A 22,850-nucleotide genomic window follows, 5' to 3' on the forward strand; every position below is an offset into this window, starting at 1 on the left:
TTCTAATTCATTGATTTCTGTTTTAATTTTAATTATTTCTCTTCTAATGTGTGTCTTAGGCATCATTTATTGCTTTTTCTCTAGTTCGTTAAGGTGTAGAGTTAGTTGGTGAATTCGGGATTTTTCTATTTTTTGAGTGAGCCTTGGATGGCTGTATTTGCCCCTTAGGACCACCTTTGCAGTATCCCATAGGTTTTGGACTGATGCGTTTTCCTTCTCATTGATTTCCATGAATTGTTTAAGTTCTTCTTTGATTTCCTGGTTGACCCAAACATTCTTGAGCAGAGTGGTCTTTAGCTTCCAAGTGTTTGAATTTCTGCCAAATTTTTTCTTGTGATTGAGTTCCAGTTTTAGAGCATTGTGGTCTGAGAATATGCAGGGAATAATCTCAATCTTTTGGTATCGGTTGAGACCTGATTTGTGACCTAGTATGTGGTCTATTCTGGAGAAATTTCCACGCGCGCTCGAGAAGAATGAGTATTCTGTTGTTTTTGGGTGGAATGTTCCGTAAATATCTATGAGGTCCGTCTGGTCCAATGTATCATTCAAAGCTCTTTTTTCCTTGTTGATTTTCTGCTTAGATGATCTGTCCATTGCTGAGAGTGGAGTATTGAGATCTCCTACAATTAACGTATTGTTATCAATATGACTCTTTATTTTGGTTAACAGTTGGCTTATGTAGATGGCTGCTCCTATGTTGGGGGCATAGATATTTACAATTGTTAGATCTTGTTGGATAGACCCTTTAAGTATGATATAGTGTCCTTCTGTGTCTCTAATTACAGACTTTAGTTTAAAATCTAATTTGTCTGATATAAGAATTGCTACCCTAGCTTTCTTTTGAAGTTTGCTGGCATGGAAGATGGATCTCCATCTCTTCACTTTCAGTCTGGATGTATCTTTAGGTTCAGAATGAGTCTCTTGTAGGCAGCATATGGATGAGTCCTGTCTTTTCATCCAATCTGCAACCCTGTGCCATTTTATGGGAGCATTTAGGCCATTTATGTTGAGAGTGATTATTGAAAGATATGAATTAATTGTCATCATGTTGCCTGTGAATATGTTGTTTTTTACAGATTGTCCTGTAAATTTCTGTTGTAGATCACTCTTGGGGTCTTTCTCCTTTTATAGAACCCCCCTTAATACTTCTTGCAGGGCTGTCTTACTGGTCACATATTCTTTCAGTTTCTGCCGGTCATGGAAGCTCTGCATCTCTCCATCCATTCTAAATGAAAGCCTTGCCGGATAAAGTATTCTTGGCTGCATGTTCTTCTCATTTAATACCCTGAATATGTCTTGCCAGGTCTTTCTGGCTTGCCAGGTCTCTGGATAGGTCTGACGTTATTCTGATGTTCCTCCCTCTGTACGTAAGGAATCTCTTCCCCCTAACTGCCCTTAAGATGGTTTCCTTGGTTCTAAGATTTGCAAGTTTTACTATTACATGCCAGGGTGTTGGCCTGTTTTCCTTGATCTTGGGAGGGGTCCTCTCTGCCCCTAGGATGCGAATGTTTGTTTCATTCCCCAGATTAGGGAAGTTCTCAGCTACAATTTGCTCAAATACATCTTGTAGTCCTCTCTCTCTCTCCATTCCCTCTGGGATTCCAATTATTTTGACATTGGAACAGTTCATGGTGTCATTTATTTCTCTGATTCTATTTTCATGGATTGTGAGTTGTTTTTCCCTGGCCTCTTCTTTTCCCTTTTTATCTATTATATTGTCTTCCAGGTCCCTTTTCATTCTTCTGCCTCACTTACCTTAGCTGTTAAATTATCTAGATTGGATTGGATCTCATTGATAGCATTTTTAAGTTCTGCCAATTCCCCTTTTATTTCTGCCCTTAGAGACTCTATGTTGCCATTAATTGATTTCTCCATTCTAGCCATTGTCTTCACAATTGCTAGCCTGAATTCCATCTCCGACATCTTGGTTATATCTGCATCCATTTGTAAATCTGCAGCATAAGTCATAATCTCTGAGTCTTTTCTATTTTGGGGGCTCCTCCTCCTAATCATTCTGTTGATGGGTGTTTGAGGGAATGTATAGAGTCCAAATTATTGACCAGAAACCAAAGAAGATGCACCTGTTTTCTTGGGACCTTAAGGTTGCTGGCCTCTTGTTTTCCCAGCCTGTCTTCTGGGGGAGGGGCCTGCCGCATTGTTACTCAGGCAACCCTCTTTGGGCGGAGTTGCCCTGCCCCCCTGTGGCGTCGGATGGGCTCAGTGGGAATCAATTTTGGGGGCTTTTGTTTTCTGGTGGCTTTCCCAGGTGGCTTTCTGTGTCTCTTCCACGAGTCAGAGCAGAAGAGACCGTTTCCAACCCTCTGCTTCAGAGCACAGAGATCACAGTCTATTCTTCAGTGAGCTCTCCAGGCCACACTGTCTCTGTTTCTGTCCATGCTGCTATAAACTGCAGCATCCTGGGTTGTGCGCCCCTCCGCAGCACTCCTAGTCCTACCTCCAGGTCGGAGCAGTTCTCTGCCCTTTGTGCTTCTAAAACCACCAGCCGCTCCCAGTTCATTTGTGCAACCCTGCCACTCCGGGTTTCTGCCCCTGGGGGCTGCCCTAAAGTCCTTTCCCCACCATTACTGGTCTGCGAGTCTGTGCCCGTCCCCAATGCATGAGGCTGTCGCTCACCAGCAGTGTAGGATCCCCATGGCCAGGCACCCTCCCGCTGCCTTTTATCTTCCAATATATGCCCACAGAATCACGGCTCCCCACTTTGTACCTCGAAACCAACCGCCAGCGATATTCTGTTTGTAGAGATCCAGATCTTCTTACATCTCAGGCAGATTTCGTGGGTGCACAGAGTGGTCTGGTAGATATCCAGCTCAATTCTGGGGACCAGTTGAAATAGGGTCCCCTACTCCTCTGCCATCTTTCCTTCCCCCCCCAAATAAGGCTTGATTCTAGGTATTAACTATATATTTTATTTACACACATTCTATGCACAACTATTCTTAATTTTAATGGTTAGGAAAAAACTAGGTACAATTTTGGTTGTTGCGATGTTTGTTACCAAAGAGATAAAATAAACATGCATCCAATTAGAGAAGAATTATCACAAGGGAATACAAATATGGGGTTATGGGTTAAGGTAAGTTTTTCTTAATTATTTTCTTCATTTTCCAAATTTTATACATTATGTATTATATATTGGTTTACTTTCAGAAAAGTAAAATTTTGATTTTACTGCACTGATGTATACATTTTTAGCATATCAATAAGAGGTTTTCCGTACAACACACACACACACACACACATACACACAGGAGGGAGAGATTGTAAGAGAGAGACAAAGATGGCAGTTAAGGCTTTGAATGCTTAGATTTGTATAAGTCTCTTTCTCTTTACCTCAGTTTCTGGGACTGAGATAAAGTAGATGCCAGACTTCATTAACTGCATCAGAAATTCAGAGCATCTGCTTCACAAACATGGAAGTCAAGCTTTGAAAAATCAGGGCAAGTGTAGCTACTTGGCAACTTGAGAATACTGATTTAAGCAAGTGTCCAATGGGCTCTGGGCATGTGTTCTCATCACTGCCAAATGCCAGTGCTATGTATTAAACCTCCAGATCAAGCCATGAGCCTGACACCTGTTCATGAGAACACACTAAGTCTGCTTCCTCAATGTAAGTCAAAGTTCCTATTTCATACTTTGATCCCTGAGGTTGTAACTCCTCTCCAGAGTCTGGTTGCTTTTCCTGCCCTTAGGTTAGTGTATTAAAATAATTGATTTATTTTGTGATGAAGAGAAAGATATTTAGAATGGAAAGAAAGTAAAATTGTAAGAAGCATCAAAATGGGAAAATAGAAGTAAAAAGGAACTTGAAATGTTATAAATCAGCTTAATGATTATTGAACTGGGGCAGGGAGAGAAGAAAAGCTCAAAGCAAAATTTATACCTTCTAATTCTATACCAATCTAATTCTGCATCCACCAAATTCAAGCTATAACGTTTTGAAGAAAACTTACAAATGAGGTCAGACAGTGTAAAGAAAAGGAATGAACATTAATGCTATCTTTCTAAAAAAAATATTCATGGCAAAAAGATAAAGAATTGGTTCTCTGACAAAGAGATAAATACATTCAAAGGGCTTCAGAAAGAATGTCAGTGCACTCACACATCATTTTTATACCAATGGAAATAAAATGATTTAAAAGATTCTTTTCAGAAACCTAAAATATGGCAACATATTTTATTAAATGAAATGAAATTAAATTGAAAGTATTTTGGGGGCACCTGGGTGGCTCAGATGGTTAAGCATCTGTCTTGATCTCCAGGTCCTGGGATTGAGGCCCATGTCAGGCTCCCAGCTCAGTAGGGAGTCTGCTTCTCCTTCTCCCTCTGCCTCTCCCCCTGCTTGTGCTCCCTATGTCTCTGTCTCTCTCTCTCAAATGAATAAATAAAATCTTTAAAAAAATAAATTAAATAAATAAATAAAATGAAAGTGTCTTCATAATACATTTATTTGATTTTTTCAAGCATAAAATTTTTACATAATTATTTGTGAACAAGTGGCAAACATAAATATAAAATAAACCAAACAACTACAATTGAGATCAAAAGTAAAAAGATACATTGTTCATCTAGAACAAATTAAAATGCATAAAATTAACTTTTATGACTAATCTATCATCTGTCATCATCTATCATCTATCATTTATTCATCCAGTATGTGCATAGTCATGTTACAGAAATCATTGAAATATTGTAAAGTTACTAAAGTGGAAAAATAGACCAAAATCCAGGTCTGTAAGAAGCAATTCAACTGATTGTTTTCTATGAGTTGTCTCATTTTCCCATTTCTTCGGCAAATATTCATTAAGTGCCTAATCCACAACTTGGCTAGGCAGCAAGAATTGAATGGTAAAAAGACATACAATTTTATAGTTTTAGATTATCTTCTAGATATGAATACAGGTAAAATGTAATAAATGCCCATGAACAAATTCACATTTGGTAAGTTACAAATGGGGCCGAGACAGGAAATATTTGAGGTGGCAGGACATGACTACTATATCATTCAGTGTTCAATTAGGGAATTAGAAATTGTACCAATGGTATTTATACATATATATGTGTTTAAGAAGTTTATTAAAAATACTTCAATGGTCACTAGATTCAAATTAAGAGTTGAACAAATAATGCTAGTAAAAAAAATAGTGATATCAAAGCAGAACACTAGGCAAGTTAATTAAAGTTATTAAAATCAAATGACTCATCTTTTCACATTGACATGATAAAAAGAAATATGCTTCATTCTAGAAATATATTTCCTTGTTGGTATTGACATTTGGATAAGAGGGAAACTATGCTTTTATTTAAAATATTAGATAACAAGGAATTCTAATTATAGAGAGAGATAAAAATTTTTGATTAACAGCTCTCATTCACATTCACCAAATACATTTAAAAAATTTATGACTCTAATCTATGGGATGAGAGGCCTTGTTTAATTTTCCATTACAACCTTGCAATGCAGTCTTAGTTGTAGGTTGCTAGGGGCTGTGGGGAGGGGAAAGTGGGGAATTTCTAATCAATACAAAGGAAGTTTCAGTTAAGCAAGATGAGTAAGTTTTAGAGACTTGCTGTATAACATTTTACCCATTATAACAATAGTATATTGTACCACTAAATATTTGTTAAAGGGGTAGGTTGTATGTCAAATGTTAACACCACAATAAAATGCAATAATAAAAAAAAAAATCTCACACAAAAAAAGTTTTGGCAAATATCTGGAGAAATTATATACTGTTAGTGGTAATGTAATGTGCTGCTATGGTATACAGTACAGAAGTTGCTCCAAAAATGAAAATTAGAACTACCACATGATCTAGAAATTTCATTTCTGAGTGTATATCCAAAATAATTTAAATCAAGATCTTAAAGAGATAGTTGCACTCCCATGTTCTTTGCAGAATTATTCACAATTGTCAAAGTATGGAAACAACTCAAGCATTCATAGACTGATGATTGGATAAAGAAAATGCGATATATACATACAATGAAGTATTTATTATCCAGGCTTAGAAAGGAAAAATACCTTGCCATTTGTGACAATATGGATGAACCTGCAGGACATTATATTCAGTAAAAGAAAGCAGACACAGAAGACAAATACTACACAATACTTATATGATGAATCTAAAATAGTCAAACTCATAGGAGCAAACTCACAGAATGATAGTTGCCAGAGGATGGGGGAGGTAGAAATGGGGAGGCATTAGTCTAGAGATGTGTTGTATAATACAGTGCTTATAGTTAACAATATGGTATCGTGCACTTTACAACTTATTAAGAAGGTAGATCTCCTATTTAGTGTTCTAATCACACACACAAAAGACACAAGAAGACTCTGAGAGGTAGTAGGTATATCTACACCTTTGATTGTGGTGATGGTATTAAAGGTGTTTGCTTAAGTTAAGGTCCCAACTTATTGAATTGTATACATTAAATATGTGTAGTTCTTAGTTTATACATTATATCTCCATGAACTATTAAAAAACCTCAGTGGATTAACTCAACAAATTCATTTCTCATTACTGACACATTCTAAAACATAGCAACGTGGACTGGTATGCAAGCACATGAGGAGCCAGGCTCTTTAGCATCAGGGCTCTTGTATTTCCTGGGCACCTTGATACCCACATATAAAAACTGCATTTCTCTATCTCCCTTGTAGGTACATTTATGCTCATAAGAATTTATTCTGGTCAGTGATATATAAGTGAATGCATTATATGATAATTTTAAGAGGTCTCCTTGAAAAACTGGGGGTTTATTATTTTCCATTCCTTTCTTCTTCTTACTATATAGAATGTGGACCAAACGGTAAAGGCCCAAACCACCATTTGAACCAGGAAGTGGAAGTCATTTGCTAAAAATGGCAAAACAACCACATGAAAAAACAAGAGTGGACACCACTGAAACACCACATCAGCCATGACCACCTACACTTCCTTTTACATAGAAGAGAAATAAACTTTTAACTTGTGTTAGACACCCTACTGGGGGCCTTTGTCCTATGCAGCTGAATCTGGTCTTAGCTGATACAGTAGGTGTAGCAGAGACTCAAACTAGCTTTTTAAAATCCCCTTTTCTCTCTCTGTTACATTTAATGACATATGACATGTTAGAAGCAAATTCTTTAAAATCATGGATAATATGGAGGGTCACTTTTATTGTTTCAATTTAACACTGTACTTAAATAAGTGGTAAGACAGTAAAACAAGAAAAAGAAAATTATTATGATTGGAAAATAGGAATCAAAACTGTCTTCATTTTCAGTTGATATGGTTTTCCCCATATAAACATACAGTAATACTTAAATTGTTAGATTTCATAATGAATTCAGGAAGGATGCTAGATATAAAATCAATTTAGAAAAGTAAGTTGCCTTGTAATACCAGCAAAGATGTTAGAGAATATAATTTAATAAAAGAAAAAAATATAAAACTACCTTAAAATATAATTGATATAAAAAGCACAGGATTTTGAAAAGAAAATCACAAAAGTATATACTTTTTATATGTGGTAAGTGGTGTCTCAATATGAGGAAAGTGTCAGTTCATTCCAAATTAATCTATAAAATCAATGTAATTCCAATCAAAACCCTGCCTACTTGGTTTTGTTTGTTTGTTTTCCATAGATTAGGTAAGATATTTCAAAACTACATGTGGAGTCTGAGGAGGATCTGGTGCTTGTTTATATATGAGGTCATATCATCTGCAAATGCAGATTGTTTTACTTCTTCCTTTCCAGTCTGGGTTTTTCTTTTCTTTTCTTTTCTTTTTTCTTTTTTTTTTTTTTTTCTTGTTGGGAAGATAAGTAATGAGAGCAGAAATCCTCATCTTTAAAATTTTAGAGTAAAAACAGTTTTTTATTATTTATTATGATATCAGCTGTGGGTTTTTCATATATGCTTCATCAGATTAAAGGAGGTCACTTCTATTCCTCATTTATTGAGTAGTTTTTACCATGAATGAATGTTGAATTTGGTCTAATGATTTTTCTGAGTCTATTACATAACAATGCGGTTTTGTCATTTTCTCTATTAATATGATCTACTACATTTGTTTTCAAACGTTAAAACTATATTGCCTTCCTTGGATATAGTTTACTTGGTCATTGTATATATCCATTTTGCATTTCACTGCATTCAATTTATTAATATTTGGAGACTTTTGTGTCTATATTAATATTAATTAACTTATTAATATATTAATAAAAGACATTGATCTATAGTTCTCTTGTGATGTCTTTGTTTTGTTATGATATCAAGATACACTAACTTCATAAATGAGTTGGGATGTGCTCCCTACTATTCAATTTTTTGGAAGTTTGTGAAGAGATAGTACCAATTTTTCTCTAAATTTTTGGTAAAATTCATCAGTGAAACCATATTGTTCTGGGCTTTGCTTTGTGATAAACTTAAAAATTACTAATTCAGTCTCTTTGTTTTTAAATCAATGAAGAAAAATAGAAAAACTAATGTGTAATTATTCCATCTTTTATCATTACTTACCTAAAAGTAAATTACCTTTGCTGTTCTTTGTTTGTTTGTGGATTTATATTACTGTCTAAAGACACATTCTTTCAAACTAAAGAATTTCCTAAAGACAATGTATGGGATGGGAGAAAATATTTCCAACCCCATATCTGGTAGGGGCTAATATCTAAAATATGTAAGGGACCCATACAACTGAACAGCAAACAAAACAACAACAACAACAACAACAACAAACTACAAAATAATCCAATTTAAATTTTGAGCGAAAATTCTGAATAGATGTTTTTCCTAAGAAGATATCCAAATGGCCAACAGGTACATAAAAGGTTGTTCAAAATCACTAATCATCAAGAAAATTCAAGTCAAAACCACAATGAGATGTCACCTCACATGTGTTAAAATGGATATTGTCAAAATGATAAAAGATAAGTGCTAGTGGGGACATGGAGAAAAGGGAAGCCTCAGGCACTGTTGGTGGGAATGTAAATTGGTACAGCCACTGTGGAAAATAGTATGGAGATATACTGAAAAATTACAAAAATAGAGGTACCATATGGTCCAGCAAATCACCAAACAAGTGTATACACAAAGGAAACGAATCACTATCTCAAAGAGTATCTGTACCTCTATGTTTTTTGTGGCATTATTTACAATATGAAAACAAGTTAAGTGTCTATTAATAGATGAGTGGATAAAGAAGATATTATAAAGATAAATGGGATTTTATTCAGCCATAAAAAGAAGGTAAAGGATTACCTTTCCACTTTCAACAACATAGATGCAACTTGAGGACATTATGCTAAGTGAAATGACTTAGACAGAGAAAGACAAATATTGTTTAAGCTCACTTATATGTTGAATCTAAAAAATCCAAACTCATAGAAACAAAGAATAGATTGGTGGTTGCCAGGAGTGGGGGTGGGGAGGTGAGGGAAATGGGTGAAGGTGATCAAAGCATACAAACTTCCAGTTATGAGATGAAGAAACTCTAAGGATGTAATGTACAACATGGCAACTGTAGTTAACATTATAGTATTATATATTTTAAAGTTTTTAAGAGAGTAATCTTAAAAGTTCTCAATACACACACACAAAAGTTGTAACTATGTGAGGAGATGGTTATGTTAACTAACTTATGATATTCATTCACGGTATATACATATATCAAATCATCATGTTGTACAGTTCAAACTTTAACAATGTTGTATGTCAAATATATTTCAATAAAGCTGGAAAAAATAAGGAATTTCCTCTAGTATGTAAGACAGATATTCTAGCAACAATATCTCAGTTTTTGTTTATCTGAGAACAGCTTTATTTCATCTTTAGTTTTAATGACAGCTTTTCTGAATATAGGATCTTTGGTTGACAGTTTCTTTTTTTTCTGGCAGTATTTTTAGTATGCCCCCCCACTGCCCTCTGGCATTCATTGTTTCTACTGTATGGTCACTGGAAGGCGTAAAATAACACCATTTCTCTCACTACTCCCAATTTTTTTTCTCTTGATTTTGTCTTTCAACCTTTTGTCTGTGATGTTTCTGGGTGGGATGTTTTTGAATTTATCATACTTGAGGCTTATCTTCTTAAAGGTATAGGTTGGTGTTTTTCATTACATTTGTGAAGTTTCTACTATTAATTTTAAATAGTATTTTGTCCCTTTTGCTTTCTTTTCTTCTGGTATTCCTATTACACACGTTGGTGTATTTAATGTTCCACAATCTTCTGAGGTTCTGTTTATTTTTCTTCATTTGTTTTATCTGTTTTTCAAATCATGTAATATTTATTAATATTCCTTTAAGTTCAACTTAAAGACAGGGATCTTGGTAAGGGGGAAGGAGAAATGTCTTAATTTCCTGAAAATGCTGAGCTTTTTCCTGGAATGTGTTATCATAATTCTATGAATCCTATTTGGCCAGACTCATGTAACAATGCTGACCCTAGCTATAAAATCAAGTCCATTTTTTTTTTTTAGCCTTTCTAATGGGAATGTCCACTAAGAAGAGAGCTGGAAGTATGTTTGTTTCATCAATAAATAGTATTTGAAAGAAGTAATTTAGGAATAGTAGGAATTGTTATTATATCTGTAATTGCAATGTTGATGTAATTGGGACTCCAGAAGAAACTAGAATGTTTCATGCCCAAGAGTAAAATAATGGTTGCATGAAAAAAAATGGTTTCATAGTATAGTAACAGAAGTGAATAGGCTTAATTTTGGTGTTAAATAAGAAAATACTTTTTGAATTAGACTGCTGATTTAGCAACAGTTAAAAACATACCACATATGAACAAGAAAAAGTTGATACAACTGTAGGAAAAAAACCCTAAAACTTCTTTAAATAATAACATAATTATAGGAAAATCAGGCTTCTGATTTACAGAGCATTTTATTCTTCTCTTCTCAGTAGGAAAAAACAATTGGGGAAAAACCTGACAATTTTGTGACCCAGATGTTAAGAATGAATTTGTAATTTTTTCTGTAACCATCTGAATTCTATCATTTCAGATATTTTCCTGGCAATATATGGGGTTATTTTAATAGCTGCATATTCTCTTGTGATTATTTAACTGCTTACAGTGTCTTTTGGAAGCAGATACTTGATGTGCTTTCCTTTACTCCTGTGTATCATTTTTATTTGGCATCATCCTAGTTAAAAATTATTGAATTTTACAAATAAAATAAGTAATATTTTTGGAGTCTGTGCTGGAGTCAATCAAATAAATTTTAGGAAACATTCTTGACCACTGCAAATTGTAACATTTACTTTATATATTTGCACAGCACATGTACTATCTTAGCAGCTCACTATAGTACTGTGGAAGATTAATGGAGTATAGAAAGATAACTTGCAGGTTAATTGACTTGTTGAAAGGTAAGAAAAAGAAAATATTTAACTCTGGTTGTGAAAGATGTAGCTCTTTTTCTCAACTTTCCCCTTCTGTCATTAGTAGGCTTCAATAACAATCCAACATAGCTGTGCTTTAGTGAGGAAGAGATACTCTCAGACTGTGTACATCACTTATTCATGGTCATGTCTTCGAACATAGCTAAGTTTAAATTTCTATACTGATTCAGCTCTTTGTTCCTAATAAGTGTCTATTTGCCAATCATCTATGTCAAAAGAGCAAATCAGAAATTTATCTATGTCTAGACCAACAATCCCTGAGAATATATCTCCTAGGTAGCATTGAAGCCATAAACCATCCAGGGTAGTCAATCATTAGCCAAGTGCCTGAGATGGAATCTTCTAAGCAGTGTTCAGAAAGATATTAAAAAAAATGCCTTAATTATCCTTGAGTTTTTCCAGAATTAGAATCATAAGGTGGTTAAAACTCATAAAATAGTTTGATAAACTGTATAAACTTTACCTTGCAGAATAAGTTGATATTTATAGACTATCACCAGCCTTACTGTCACAAATATTTGGATACACTTATATATGTCTATGAATATATTCAGGAACAAATAATTTATATTTTAAAATGTAAATTTGTCTCCAAATAGTGTTGTAATAGGACCCATTCAGTTCCCTTACATATTGGCAAATGAAATAAATCACATGGAGAATTTTACTTGCTACAAATAAATTTTAATAATTATAAGACACATGAAAAATGTTCACTTTAAGAATTGAAAGAATAGAAATGGATTTTCTTTAAAGAGATAATTAAAAAATAACCACTTATTCAAACTGTCCAGTGCCTCTCATAAAATGTGGGCAAGTTGATTACTTTGTTTTGCAATAAACAATAGGCTAATTGAGAAGATTTATAAAACAGTGTGGCTCCCATGAGTTGTTTTTTTTTTTTAAATTAGTTGTTTCTAATCATGTTGATTTTAGGAATCTTGCACATTTGCAGCACTTAAACCAAGAAAAGATATATAATATACAATTAATTTAAGACTACTGTTCTTAAAAAAAACTAAACCTGTGTATAGCTTTATGAACACCAGGTAGTCTTTATTCTTGGTATAGCTAATTTATTTTACCATAATACTTTTTTTCAAGTTTTTATTTAAATTCTAATTAACATACAGTGCCATATTAGTTTCAGGTGTACAATTTAGTGATTCATCACTTTCATACAACACCCAGTGCTCATCACAGGTGCCCTCCTTAACACATCACCCATTTAAACCGTCACCCCTGCCCACCTCTCCTCCAGCAACCCTGTTTGTTCTTTATAGTTAAAAATCTGTTTCCTGGTATGCATCTCTTCCCTGCCCCCACAATATGTTCACCTGTTTTGTTTCTTAAATTCCACATATGAGTGAAACCATATGGTATTTGTTTCTCCGACTGACTTATTTGACTTAGCATAATATTCTCTAGATCAATCCACAGCAATTGCACTACTACATATTTACTCAAGGATACAAAAATACTGATTGAAAGGGAATGCATGCACCTTGATGTTTATAGCAGCATTATCTACAATAGCCAAAGTATGGAAAGAACTCACAAGTCTATTGGCTGGTGCTTGCTTTGGCAACACATATACTAAAATTGGAACGATACAGAGATTAGCATGGCCCCTGTGCAAGGATGACATGCAAATTCATGAAGTGTCCCATCTTTTTCATACACACACACACACACACACACACACACACACACACACACACACAATGGAATATTATGCAGCCATCAAAAGGAATGAAATCTTGCCATTTGCAACGACGTGGATGGAACTGGAGGGTATTATGCTCAGTGAAATAAGTCAATCAGAGAAAGACATGTATCATATGACCTCACTGATATGAGGAATTCTTTTTTTTTTAAAGATTTTATTTATTATTTGACAGAGAGAGAGAGAGCACATGAGAGGGGGGAGGGTCAGAGGGAGAAGCAGACTCCCTGCTGAGCAGGGAGCCCGATGCGGGACTCGATCCAGGGACTCCAGGATCATGACCTGAGCCGAAGGCAGTCGCTTAACTGACTGAGCCACCCAGGCACCCCAATATGAGGAATTCTTAATCTCAGGAAACAAACTGAGGGTTGCTGGAGTGGTGGTGGGTGGGAGGGATGGGTGGCTGGGTGATAGATACTGGAGAGGGTATGTCTATGGTGAGCGCTGTGAATTGTGTGAGACTGTTGAATCACAGACCTGTACCTCTGAAACAAATAATACATTATATGTTAAGAAAAAAAAAAAGATAGCAGGAAGGGAAAAATGAAGGGGTGGACATTGAAGGGGGAGACGAACCATGAGAGACTACAGACTCTGAGAAACAAACTGAGGGTTCTAGAGGGGAGGGGGGTGGGGGGATGGGTTAGCCTGGTGATGGGTATTAAAGAGGGCACGTACTGCATGGAGCAATGGGTGTTATATGCAAACAATGAATCACGGAACACTACATCAAAAACTAATGTTGTATGGTGATTAATATAACATAAAAAAAAGAAGTGCAAAAAAATGTCTATTGGCTGATGAATAAAGAAGATGTGGTATATATACAATGGAATATTACTCAGCCATGCCATAACATTTTTAATAGAGATAATCATGAAAACCTAAATCACTGAATAAAAACTCTGACTTAAAATATTCATGTTCACAGTTAGATAAATATGCTTTAATTTTCAGGGAAAATTTGTGAAGACTGTGATCTGGCCAAATGAGTAAGCACATCCAAATTTACACATTAATGCCACTGTCTTATTTGTAAATGATGTGTGTTTACTGAATCTAAAGAAGTTGTTTTGTTATATAAATTAGTCTTAAATGACAAACGAGCCTTTTTATAATTTCCTCATTGCACTTTTATGTGTGTGTGTGTGTGTGTGTGTAGGTTGGTAGTTAACAAACATCAAGTGTGCACCATGTGCTAAACATTCTTCACAATTATTAACACTTGTTAATTTATTTAAATCTTATCATAGCCCTGAGGTAGATTCTAATGTTTTACTCAATGTTACTGGTTAGAGAACAGGTAGAGTGAGGGAATCTGTGTTCAGAACCCACAATTTTGACCACTACAATTGTGCATCATATTAAATTAATAGCTATAGCTATTCTATTGATATTTTCTTTAAAAATGTCCCAGGATTTGTTAAATTAAAATCATAACAGATTTATGTCATCTATTGTAAAGTGGTAGTAATATGAGGCAGTATAGAATTGAAACAAGAATAGAATCCAGGAGGGGCACCTGGGTGGTGCAATCCATTCAGCATCTCCCTCTTGGTATCAGCTCAGGTCATGATCTCAGGGTTGTGGGATGGAGCCCCTCCTAGGGCTCCATGTTCAGTGCACAGTCTGCTTATCCCTCTCCTTCTGCTCCTTCCGCTGCTTGCACTCTTCTCTCTCTCTCAAAAATAAATAAATAAAATTTTAAAAAATAAGAATAGAATGCAGGAATATGGGCACTTCACCTGCTAATGAAAAAATAACACTGCAATGTAGTCATGAAAAGGTGATTTTTTAAAATAAATGGTTCTGAATCTCTTATATTTAAAAATAATAACTTGATCTTCATGTCATATACAAAAGTCAAGCGTAGATTAATTATAGATCTAAATATGAAGAATGAAACAATAAAATCTTTAGAGATAAACATAGAAAAATGTTTCTATGACAAACATTAGGCAATATTTTTAAAGGTGTTACAAAAACCACTAGCCACAAAAAGTTTTGCTGAATTACATTTGTTTATAAATAATAACTTCAGGTCATCAAAGGTACTATTAATTGAGTGAAAAAGTAGCCTACAGAGACATAGGAAATAATCATAATACATATATCTGGCAACATACTCATGTCTAGAATATATAAAGAACACCAACAAATCAATAATAAAACAAAAGGTAATGTGATATAGAAAAGAAGTCTTAAACACTTCAAATAAGAGGGTGTCCAAATGTCCACTAAACATATGCAATACTGTTCAACTTCATTTTCCATCTGAAAAATGCACACTGGAACCACAGGGCAATGCTATTACACAATCATTAGGAAAACTAAAAGGAAAGATGACAATCCAAGGGTTGTCAAAGTATTGGAGCAACTGAAACTCTGATATACTGCTGGCAAGAGTGTAAATTAATATAACCAAATCAGATAACTGTTTGCCAGTATCTGTTAATGCCAAATACATGTATACTTTGTGACTCAACAAGTCCAACACTGGGTATACAGTAAACTAAAATAAGGGCATATATTCACCAAAAGACATGCTGAAGAATATCGTAGCAGAGCTATTCATAATAGTGTCAAAATGTTTTTTTTAAAAACACACAAATCAAATCTCCATCAACAACAGAATAAAATTGACAGGTAAAAAGAAGGATAGCGAAGGTGTAAGCTCTCAATGAAAGTAAAACTTTGTACATCAATAAGAATAAACAAAGTATAATTATGTGCACCTACTTATGTAAAACTGACAAAACATTGAAAGAAGCCAAACATAAGGTGTAAATTCTGTATTAGTATATTTATATAAAGTCAATTAATTGTGGTATTAAAGTTCAGCCAAGTGGCTATCTTTGGTGGTAATAGTGACTTAGAGGAGGCTCTAGGTTTGTTCTGGGGAGCAGGTAATGTTCTCTGTATCTTCAGTGGGTGTAGGGATGCTCACTTTGTAAAAGTTCACTTTTGCTTTGTGCCATTTTTATATGTATATTGTAGTTTACTATATTGTAGTAACTTCAAAATTATAGTAGAACATTTCTTAAAGTTATTAATAAGGACCCATTTTGAAATTGCCCTTGTCTTATAGACATTTATTTATTTTAATTATTAAAGCCATTTCATTCCAAATCCAGTGAAAGTGCGGCAGTTTGACAACCCGATTTTCATTTCCATCTTCTAAGTGACTTACTGTCTTTAATACATTTTTTTTGCTAGAGTTAGTTTTGCTTATTTAGCAATTATTTAAGATTTCTAAATATTATGGAAATATTGGCATATAAAAACAAAAGGAAAAAATCATAAAATATTCTATAGTCTCTCCTATGAAAGCACATTGAATAGAAAAGGCTGGATGCAATAGAAAAAGGGTAGAGGCAGGAGGAGCTACTGGTCAAAAACTGGTCCAAAAACATGTTACTTTAAAAAGCACTTTTTCCGAAAGTTCCTAATACATCACAAGAAAATACTTGGACTAAATGAATGAAGTGTTCAAAAATCGAAACATGGAGTTGGGCCCACTGCAAAGCCCTTTAAGTGACTCTATAGGACCTCTGGCTCAAGGGATTCATGGATGTAAGTACAACTAGGAGTCTGCTGTAGTTCTTCCAACGATTATACTGGGCAAGACACCAAAGCCTCTTATTTTAGGTTTATTTGTAAAATGAAGCTAATACTTCATACTTTATAGCCTTTTTTACAATAGTGACTTTATTTTTTTAAAATTTTTTAGTCTAAAGTAAGATAATTAGTAAATTAGAGTGTAAATATTTTTGAGTCTTATAGCTTAAAAGTATTCATACTCTACTAACAATCTCCTTTTGGAATCATAGTCTAGTTTTCAGCTACTGTGAATAAAGCTGCTATAAACATTCACAATCTGATTTTTGTGAAACATAAGTTTGTGAACATAAATTTGCATTTCTCTGGAGACTAATGTTCAACTGTTTTCTAGATTTACAGTATCATTTTACATTTACATTCTCACCAACAGTGTTTGAATGATTCAGTCTCTAGGTATCCTTGCCAGCATTTGGTGTTATTAATTTAGCCATGTTGATAGGTGTGCTGAGATATCATATATTGTAGTTTAATTTACACTTCACTGATAGCTAATGATGTCAAACATAATTTCATAACAATTTTTTACCTACAGATAAGATATTGTTTCTGTCCCTACTTTCAAGATTTTTTTCCTTTGTCTTTAGTTTTGTAAATTTGAATATGCTGTGTCTTGGTGTTTACCTGTTTGGTATTTACACGGCTTCTTGTATCTACAGATGTATGTCTTTTGCTAAATTTGAGACATTTTTAGACATTATTACTCCTAGTGTTTTCTTAGCCCTGTACTCTCTTTCATTTCCTTGCAGTAGTCTGATATGAATGTGAGGTGTTTGGTAATGATCTCATTTGTATTTGACATTCTAGTCATCTTAGTTTATTTTCTCTGTCATTCAGATTGCATAATCTCGATTGTTTATCCAATTCACTTGTTCTTTTTCTGTCCCATCCACCCTGCTGCTGTACACATATACTGGGGCTTTTATTTCAGTTATTGTAAAAATTTTATGTTCTATTTCCATTTGGTTCTTCTGTTTCTTTGCTGAAACTTCCCATTTTTTTTCATTTGTTTAAAGCATATTTGCAATTAATTGCTCAGTGAAACATTTTGATGATGGCTGCTTGAAAATCTTTGTCTGATAATCTTTACATCTCTGTCATCGTGGTATTGGCATCTGTGAATTATATTTTCTCATTCAAGTTGAGATTCTCTTGGTTCTTGGTATACTGACTTATTTTCCAGTAAAACCTGGACATTTGGGACATTGGTTTAAGAGGCTCTGGAACTTAGATAATCCTTATATTTTAGTTGTTTTTCTCTAATTTTGCTCCAACAGCGGACTGGCAGTAACCCTTTATTATCAGTAAGTGGAGGTAGAAGTCCAAATTCCCCATTATCACCCATCAGACACCTGAATGGAAAGCATCCTTGTTATTGCTTGGCCAGACTGGGAGTTCCAGTTCCCACTATTGATACCTCTCTGCCTGGGTCAGGGAGGTGGGGTTGGCACAAGTAGTACATCATTACTGCTCCCCACTGACTGGTCCCCACTGACACCAAAAAAGAGCCTCATTATTGATGGGTAATGGCAAAAGTTCTGAGTCTCTTTTGACACCACCCCAAAAGCAGAGAGGAATGGGAGCCTCCCCACTACTAGGTGGTGGTGTAAGTCCAGTCTTCCCAACTGGCTCCTAACACATCATTGGTGGTAGGGAAAGGGGAAACATCATTAATATTGGAAATATTATAATGGAAATCTCTGATTTTTTCCCCTTTATCTCATTTTCCCTATATCGGTTTGCTATTGTTGCTGTAACAAATTAGGACAAACTTAATGGCTTAAAATAACATACATTTATTCTCTTATAGTTCAGAAGGTCTGAAGTCTAAAATCAACGTGTTAACAGGGCTGTGTTTCTTTTTGAGGCTTTAGGGGAGAATAGTTTCTTTGTTTTTTATCCGTTTCTAGAGGCTGCTTGCATTCTTTGACTCATGGCTCATTCCTCATATCATCTTAACCTCTTGTTTCTCTTGTCACGTTTCCTACTACTGAATCTGATCCTGCCTTTTATAAAGGCCCTTGTGATTATATTGAACTCACTTGGATAACCCAGGATAATCTTATTTCAAAATCCTTAACTTCATCATATCTGCTGAATCTCTTTTAACATGTAAGATAACCTAATCACAGATTGCTGGGATTAGGACATGGACATATTTGGGAGGCCATTATATAGTTTACTCCACCCCCATTTAAACCATTGTTAATTCTTGTAGTTTCCACTTCCAAAATAGCAAAATTTTTGTTCTCAATCTCCATTTTTATCACCCTGATGGAGGTCTCCATTTCTTACCTTGACTCCTGCCATCAGAGGTTTTATTTTTTTATTTTTATTTTTTTAAGATTTTATTTATTTATTTGACAGAGAGAGAGAGACAGCTAGAGAGGGAACACGAACAGGGGGAGTGGGAGAGGAAGAAGCAGGCTTCCCGCCGAGCAGGGAGCCTGATGTGGGGCTCAATTCCAGGATCCTGGGATCATGACCTGAGCAGAAGGCAGACGCTTAATGAGGCCAGGCGCCCTGCCATCAGAGGTTTTAAACAGCAGTGAGAACTATAAATTAGAAACCTGAAAAAATTTGGAAAGATATGGAAGTGAGGCTCAATTTTAAAGAATGTAATAAGGCTTTGGTTATGCATATGAGTCTGTAAAGAGCATTCCAATCATGGATAATTTGATATAAACTGGCTCACGTTACCTGGGTTTCTACCATGTATAAGACTTTGGCAATCAAAAATCTTTGCTTGTAGTAGTATACAATTGGACAAAAAATCAGGAGAGGCCAAATATGTTAAACTGAGAAGAACCTTGCATGGATGCTATGTTGTAATGTTAAAATGAGGTGAGTGTTTGAGAGATGGGTAGATATTGAATACCAACTATTGAACGGAACTACGAATGTCATTTTATAGAAAAGGAATTTAATTAAATTCAACTAACTTGCGTATGTACTATGTGTCAGACTCAGCTAGGAAAAGTCTAAATATAGGAATAAATAGTACCTATGATGTGCCTAAATCAGCTTACATTTAATAAGTGTAATAAAGCCCTTAAAATATGATATATAATAAATAAGCTTGGAAAATTGTGTAGAGGATCTGAGAAGATTTGCACACAAATCATTGCACCCAGTGGTTTGGGAAGATTTTTTTTTTCCCTGTCAGCAGAGATGGATAAAATGGAGAATACACATGATGCAATCAACAAGAGTAACTGATTATCACAAAATTATGGTGAAAAGCAGACAGACAATATATACAGATGGACAGCATGGGTATGATTAAAAAACAACAACAAAAACTTTCACCAAAACAACTTAGAAGATAAAGATTCATAGAGTAAAAATGTAGAGAGGCTGAATATAGTTTAGGCATTTTACACCTCCCAGTTTTCTGTAACATTCTTCCTTAATTTCAGAAAGGTGTTTTTTGTTTCATGGGGAAGAGTGATATAGGAATACTTTTGTAGGAAAGAGGACTGGGTCTGATTTTTATTAATAGTATACTGATATCAGTTGTCACTTTTCCTGAATTTTTCCAGCAAGATATAGCTACATAATGTTTCAGTGTCAAAATGTCAACTCCAATGTCACAGAAAACTTAAAAAATTAAAATTTAAACCGATTGTCTAACTACCATAACACAAATTGTTGAATCACAGCCTATATTCAACTAACGTTGTTCTAGAAACTTGAGATAAAAATGCCTTTTCCAAAAGAGGAGAGACTTGTTTCTGTATGTGGATTTTATTAAATCACCATAACCTCTTAAGCCCTTGACGGGTGTGAATAATAACTACTACTGCACACTACGGGTGTTAAATCAATAACTACTTATAATCTGAGGATATGAGTAATCCATCTTGGTACAACAATCTATGAAGAAAATTTTATCAAACATCTTAGATATTAAAAATTATTTTGTAAAATAGACTTTAAAGTTTTAAATTTGTCTGGCTATTTGCTGGATTTGGAAATAAGTCATTTCACCAGATGGGACCTGTAGCAGAGTGCATTGTCACTGGAATGGAACACTTAAAGAACTGTAGCAACTTATGTTTCCTCAGCAGGGCATGTACCCTCCAGTGACAAAAATTGTTTGACCTTAGCAGGAGAAATATATTAACATTTTTTAATTCAAGAGAACAACCTTGTACTTTCAGTGTTTTATCAGAGAAAAGAACTTTAAAAACCCTCTTAATTAGACTCAGAAAACCATAAAGGCTCATTATAGAATATAATAACCTAGATTGCAAATTTCACATATTGCAGAGTCGGTTGATAATTAGAACAGAGTAACATTGCCTGTCTTTCAAAAAATAACACTTGAATACAGCTATCAGAATTGTCTATTAAAATATAATATTGCTCCTGTCACACCATCAAGAAAGTACATCATTTGACTCTAAATGAAGTTATATATTTAAAGCAATAGAATCTTTGGCTAAGAAAATAACTGAATATTAAAATTGGAGGAATAAAATTATCAAAGGGTACATTGTCTATAAAGGGCATGATTCAGTAAATTATATATCAAACTGTTTAGCTGGTATTAAATAGATCAACCTAAAAAGTGTTGATTCAGTCTAGAGTAAGAACTGTGGTCAAAAGGTAGTGAAGATATGAAGTTATAAATATGGATTCCTATAATACACTGCTTGGGTGTAGGAGCTTCTCTGGTCTAGAAGCTGCAGCCCTCTTTCCAAATAATTTTTGTAAAAACTTCATAAACATAGCTTCTTAGTGTCTCTACAAAGGACCTGCTAGTCACAAGTAACCTCACTCAAGAAAGCACAAAGATAGAAGAACCTCATTTTGTATCTATAGTTATCCTTGAACAGAAGCAATTCACCTTCTGGGGTCATTTTAACTATAACACCACTGCTTAGTAATATATACTATCAGTTTCCAAGAAAAAAAGGAAGGAAATTAACCAAAGTTCAAATTCTCTCCCCCCCCCCTTTTTTTGTTATTCTGTTATGAAGGATAATTGGTCTAAGTTTTTTCTTTTCTCAATTATTTTAATTATTTTTTTATTGTGGTGAAAGCATATAACATGAGATCTACCTTTGCAACAAATTTTGGAGTGCACTATACTATATTATTAACTATAGGCACAGTGTTATACAGTACATCTCTAGAAATTATTCGTCTTGCATAACTAAAACTTTATATCTGTTGAATAACAACTCCCCATTTTCTCTTTTCCCAGTCTCTGACAACCGTCATTCTACTCTGTGTTTTTATCTCACATAAGTGGAATCACATAGTATTTGTTCTTTTGTACTGTTTTTGTTTTTTGTTTTTTGTTTTTTTTTTTTACTTAGCATAATATCCTCCAGGTTGATCTATGTTGTTTCATGTGGCACGTTTTCCTCACTTGTAAGGCTAAGTAATTTTCTTATGGATGCATATACCACATTTTTCCCCATTCATTCGTTAGTAGATGTTTATGTTGTTTCCATATCTTGGCTATTGTGAATAATGCTGCCATGAACATAGGAGTGCAATATCTCTTTAAGATTCTGATTTCATCTCCTTTGGATATGTACCCAGAAGTGATATTAGTGGATCATATCTTTGACAAGGAGCCAAGAATATACAGGAGGAAAGGATAGTTTTTTTCAACAAACAGTGTTGGGAAAATTGTATTCCCACATTCAAAAGAATGGACCCTTATCTTATGCTCTACCCAAAATCAATCAAAAAGTGGATTAAGTACCTATACATAAGACCTTAAACTGTAAAACAATTAAAAGAAATCATGAGGCAAAATCTTTTTGACATTGGTCTTGACAATGATTCTTTGGATATGACACCAAAAGCAGAGGAAACAAAAACAAAAATAAACAATAAGACTGTCAAACTAAAAATCTTCTGCACAGCAAAGAAAAAAAATCAACAAAATGAAAATACAACCCATGGAATATGAGAAAATAATTGAAAACCATCCATATCCAAGGGGTTAATACCCAAAAATATATAAGGAACTCTAACAACTCAATAGCTAATAATAACAACAATGATAATAGTAACAGTAACAATACAGATAATACAATTTATCTGACTAAAAAATGAGCAAAAGACCTGAGTA

General features: G+C 34.4%; 1 non-coding gene across 1 annotated transcript; it reads left to right on the top strand.

The window, feature by feature from the left end:
- The first annotated feature begins 12,984 nt into the window (after positions 1-12,984).
- On the top strand, positions 12,985-13,088 carry LOC118015529. Its single transcript, XR_004680673.1, has one exon. It is a non-coding gene; the product is annotated as a U6 spliceosomal RNA (small nuclear RNA).
- Positions 13,089-22,850: the final 9,762 nt, after the last annotated feature.

This window comes from Mirounga leonina, unplaced genomic scaffold, assembly GCF_011800145.1.
Source record: "Mirounga leonina isolate KUSES-001 unplaced genomic scaffold, KU_Mleo_1.0 Mir_165, whole genome shotgun sequence".
Classification (NCBI taxonomy): domain Eukaryota; kingdom Metazoa; phylum Chordata; class Mammalia; order Carnivora; family Phocidae; genus Mirounga; species Mirounga leonina.